The sequence below is a fragment of the Mastomys coucha genome, unplaced genomic scaffold (genome assembly GCF_008632895.1).
Source record: "Mastomys coucha isolate ucsf_1 unplaced genomic scaffold, UCSF_Mcou_1 pScaffold12, whole genome shotgun sequence".
In the NCBI taxonomy this organism is placed as follows: Eukaryota; Metazoa; Chordata; class Mammalia; order Rodentia; family Muridae; genus Mastomys; species Mastomys coucha.
In genome coordinates this window covers 85,124,313-85,129,502 of record NW_022196894.1, presented here as the reverse complement: position 1 = coordinate 85,129,502, position 5,190 = coordinate 85,124,313, and the positions used below count along the sequence as shown (strand labels likewise).

Below are 5,190 nucleotides of genomic sequence, written 5' to 3'. Positions count from 1 at the left end.
CCCTCTACAAGAATTCCAATCAATTCAGAAAAAGTGTTGAATTAAAAGAAAGACCGTCTTGAAACTTCCTGTGAAAGAATGGACCTAGGCAATAGTTAACAGTGATCATAAGTGGTAAATCTTAAAGTGAATAGACAATGCTGATCACATCAGACCCAACCACCATTTTTAGAGTGGGACACACAGAAATCATGCCTGATAGCATGGTAAAATGCTGAATATGAAAGACTGACTGTGAAATATTTTTGACCCTTATGAAAAATAAACCAAAATTTAATAAAACTTCTAGACTTAGTAGCAGTATATAAGAACTAGAAAGCATAGGCTGGGTGGATGTGTTAGTGCGCTCCCATAGTAACAGAACTGAAGAGGCTGAGGCGGGGAGAGGATGGTGAGCTCAAGACCAAGCTGGAATATATAGCAAGACCCTGTCTCATCACACACACACACACACACACACACACACACACACACACAAATACAAACAAAACAAATAACACCATAGGATAAAACCAGGTTCAGGATGTAGTAAATTTTAAACCAGGATGTAGTAAAACCATCATGTTAAACAGATAAATGGTGTTGAGAGTTGAGAGAGAATGACTCCTACAGGTTTGAATGCTTAGTCCACAGTTGATGGGAAATGTTTTGAGAAGAATTAGGAGGTGTGGCCTTGTTGGAGGAGTGCGCCATGGTTTCTAGATTTCTAGGTTTCTAGGTTCCCAGCCCTGCACCTCTGGTGTTGTGAAACAGAGGTGAGCTCTCAGCTTCGGATCTCCACCATGCTGGTCATGGAGTCCCCATGGACCTGATGCCATGCTCCCCACCATGACAATAATGGTCTCTAGCCCTCTGGAACTGTAAGCCCCAAATTAAATGCTTTCTCTTATAAGTTCCCTGGGTCATGGTGTTCTGTCAAGGCACTACAAAAATAACCAAGACAGATGGCTCACAAAGATAGAGGGAGGAGAAAATGTTAAGTAATAAGACCCTAAGAGAGGTCACCATCAAGATTCAACCTTATTTTTTCAATTGTAAAATTAAATGCTTTTAAAAATAAAAAATCTATAAATCAATTTTAATTAGTAACTTTTGGAGGTCCTAACTGGAATGAATGTGCTATTTTTAATAAGATCAAGAAATTTAAACATAAACAACTGACATATTTAAAATAAGAATGTTAGCAGGTATGGCAATAATATTCTGCATATGTTATTTTGAAGCCTGTGTTTGTAGTTTCATATTGAATTATTCACAAATGAGGGATTAGTGAAAGTGTGCTTATGGACTGATTGAACACAGTTGGCAGATATCTGCCCAGTAGGCGGAGGTTGATAGCATCATCATGTGTCATATTATTCTATTTTATTTTAGATATATTTGAAAACGCAATTAATAAAAAACAAAACCAAGTGGAAAAGACAGTGTGGCATTAAAATCTAAGACTTGAGACCCGGGGCACCTATAGCCCTTTCAGACGCTAAGTCAACCGTCAACTTCAGATTATACACCTTTCTCCAAATGTCACCATGTTGTCACTCTTCTGAACTGACATTCTCTGTCCCAAGATTTTTAATAAATTGAGCCACCCAGCTACCTGCAGGGGCTTCCTGTCTCTGTCATTTGGAAGAGAAAAGAATACATTTCTAGAATCATTCAGACTATCTATCAAACTTCAACTTTTCAGCAGGTGACCACGACCATGTTAAAATTCACAGCCAATTACTTCCTAGCAAGCAATTCAACCAGCAGACTCACATGGGTTCCTTAAGGCAGAAGACCAATGAAACACAAGGAGCAAGTAGCTATGTGCAGTCTAATGCACAAATATTGGTCAACCATATCCCACCAGGCAATGAGACTGAGTGCTCAATATGAAACCACACCATGTAGATACCAGGCACCATAAGGCCGCTAAAAAGCCTCTACAGGATGCTGAAGCCTTCCCTGTATCTCATTTCAGATACATCCAAATGAGAGAGGTTGTCAAACATCAGTTCTTCTGTTTCAGCCTTTCTCTCTCCTTTATACCTTTGGGAGCCTTAACAGAGCTTCCATGGCTTTTTCAAAATATTAAGATACTATCTTGATCAAAGCCTACATAAGCATTATATAAACACAACATACACACACACACTTGCATTTGTTTCAACATCAGTAGATCTGAGCATGTGTTCTTGAGTCTAATATTCACATCCCCTTGGAACCTATTCTGTATCCCCCATAGTATAAGTCCTTCTTCACACCTACAGAACCAGCACCCCATAGTTTAGCCAAACAATTCTGAAGAAAAAGGAGAAGTCACGCATTCAGTGGAACTAAATGAGGCTAGAGGCAAAACTGTGATTCCTTTTAACTCTTGAAAGCCTAGGATGGAATAGAGTAAGATATTCTAATCCAACCCAGGGTAGGTACAGAGCCATTAAGAAACCAAACAAAGAGGAGAGAGGCCATGTCTATACTCAGTGTTCTCGCCTGTGAACATCTGAATGATTAGTAACCTAACATTCCCTGCAAAAGGAGACTCTGAGATGACCACCTGTGTGGGGCCAGCAGGCCTCAGCAGCTTCCCAGGATGGAAAGTGAGCTAGAGACCACATGAACCCCACCTGGGACCACAGGCCCTCGGATGGAGGGAGCCAGAGACAGATGACCCTCACATGGGGGCACTCGGGTGGGCCACCAAACCAGTGCCATGAGGCCCGGACAAGGAGCTAGCCTGAGACGACCACCAGTCTGGTGCTGTGTAACCCTTGGGGGACAAACCAAGCCCAAGATGACCCCTGCCTGGTTCCATAATGCACTAACCAGTCATAGCACTCCTGAGACCACTCCTGGGATGACCCCAACACTCAGGGACCCCAGGTACCACAAAGAGAAGCAAGTAAGTAGTAGAGAAATAGGAGAAAAGGAGAGACAGAAGGATGTGGCCACAATGAAGAGACACAGAACTGGAGACTCAAGGGTAATGGGGAACTGATGTGAATAGCCTGTGATGCCACCTGAGACCACTGTGGGGCCCTTGCCTGTGCAGCCACTGGGGGCCATGACTGGGTCCATGGCCCATGTATGGGTCCATCGCCCTGCAGCAGCAGGGGTCTGTTACCACCAAAGGCCAGGCAGACATTCCTGGTCTGGGATGCCATCCAGGGACATGTTGATGTCTGAGTGCTATGCAGAACTGGCCCCACCCTTTAACCTGGGCATCATGGGAGAGTTGGCCCTGGGGATGTAAGAGCAGGAGAGCTATCCCTGCCCCTCACCTGCTGCAGCACTTAGGGGAGTGGGCCCTGCGCCTTACCTGGTCAGCACAGTAGAGCTGGCCCTAGACCTTGGGGGCAGAGAATGGTATAGATCAGGTGCATAAGGGGGTGAGCACAAAGGAGTCAACCCTCCTTCTCCTCATCCCAGGAGAGCTGGACCTGGGGTCATGAGAGTGGGAGAACAGGCCATTTCCCTCACAAACTGCAACACTCAAGGGAACTGGGCAGATTGACCAGTTCAGATACCTCTCAGGCCCAGATCCAGGGCTTTGACTTGGCACCCCATCAATGAACTGCTGGAGTGCATGAAGCGATTGGTCCTACAGATCAAAATTACAGGATCTCCATGACACAGGGCAACAACAGGATGTTCTAGGAGTCCCAGTGAGGTTCCAGTATCAGTGTGAAGTATCATCCAGTATGAAGAATATCAGCAGCTAGAGGCCTAAAACCAGACCAAGGAGTCATTGCAATGAATGTTTGCAAGCAAATCACTGTGAACAAAAGGGTACTCTGTGGGACACACTGTGACACACTACAGCTTCCGCGGTGAGATTGTTTTTCTCTGTTGGGAGGGGGAGGTTGCAAGGGTGAAGGTAGGGATGAGGGGAGGGGAAGATGAGTGGGACTGGGGTACATGATGTGACATTCACAAAGAACCAATGAAAGGTTTAAGAAAAGAAAATCAGCCAGGCGGTGGTGGCGCAAGCCTTTAATCCCAGCACTTGGGAGGCAGAGGCAGGTGGATTTCTGAGTTCGAGGCCAGCCTGGTCTCCAGAGTGAGTTCCAGGACAGCCAGGGCTATACAGAGAAACCTTGTCTCGGAAAAAAAAAAAAGAAAAGAAAAGAAAATCAAAAGATGCAACCAATGTGATTAAGGGTGATGAGGTAGGGGTGGGGTCAGAAATGAGGGCCAGGTCTCACCACACTCATCCTTCACTGAGCCTAATTTTGTCTTTCACCAGCATGCCAGCAAGCATTCATCAAACAATTCCAGTGTCTGCTTCTCCAGAATATACCAAATGATGGTGATGGAGAGAGAAACTTGGGGGGAAGTTCTCCCGAGGATCCAGAGTGCTGCTAGCACAGCACAGGCGTTATGTCTGAGAGAAGATGTAAAATGACTCCTGCAGAGTTCACATTCTCTCCTGGGCCTACTTTACACCTAGAGAGAAGAGGATGGGTCTTTAGAGCGAGAAATAAAAACCATCTTCAAAGACTATGGATTTCTACCATGCATCTCAGCTCCAGGGTGAGGTGAATCATCACTTGTTTTGAATCCAAGTCAAGTGTTCCTTGCCTTGAGCTTTATGTTTCTATGCTGAGAAGGCCATGGGGGGTGGGGGGAAGATGTGTCACATCTGGAAGGAAAGGACGTCAAGAATGAGGCTTCATGAGTAGGAATGCATAGCTAATGCCGCCATGTTCCCAGAATACATTTGATTTTTGCAAAAATTAAAATGCCCAGGGTTTTTCTTTTACTTTTATTTTTATTAGGTTATAAAACTAGTGAGATAATGATTCACACTAAAAAGAATTATTTTCAGGTTTTAAGCAATCACCATGTTTCAGACTCTTCATTTTACGTTAATTATGGTGAGACTGCAGAGTATTTGTAAATGTAGAGGAAAGTCACCAAGATGGCAATGTTTCCAACACTTCCTCCATCCTCTTTAATTAATAAACCCATGAGCCATCTTTTGCAGAAATAACTGCCTTATGCTTCAAAAAAAAGTTTTCTGCTTAAAAGTAGCAAAGTTCAACATTTTAAAGTGGGTTGTTTTATTACAAATGTCTGTAGTAACAGAAAAAAATGGAAAAATTACTAACGGAAGAGAGTCAAGGAGAGCAGCCCTTCCTTTTTTTCTTTATTTACATGTAAATTTCTCCTTTCCCAGTTTCCCCTCCAAAAAACAAAGAAACAAAC

General features: G+C 43.8%; 1 pseudogene; it reads left to right on the top strand.

Annotated features, from left to right (window-relative positions):
* Window positions 1–2,421: 2,421 nt before the first annotated feature.
* LOC116086734 lies at window positions 2,422–2,509 on the top strand (annotated as a pseudogene).
* Window positions 2,510–5,190: the final 2,681 nt, after the last annotated feature.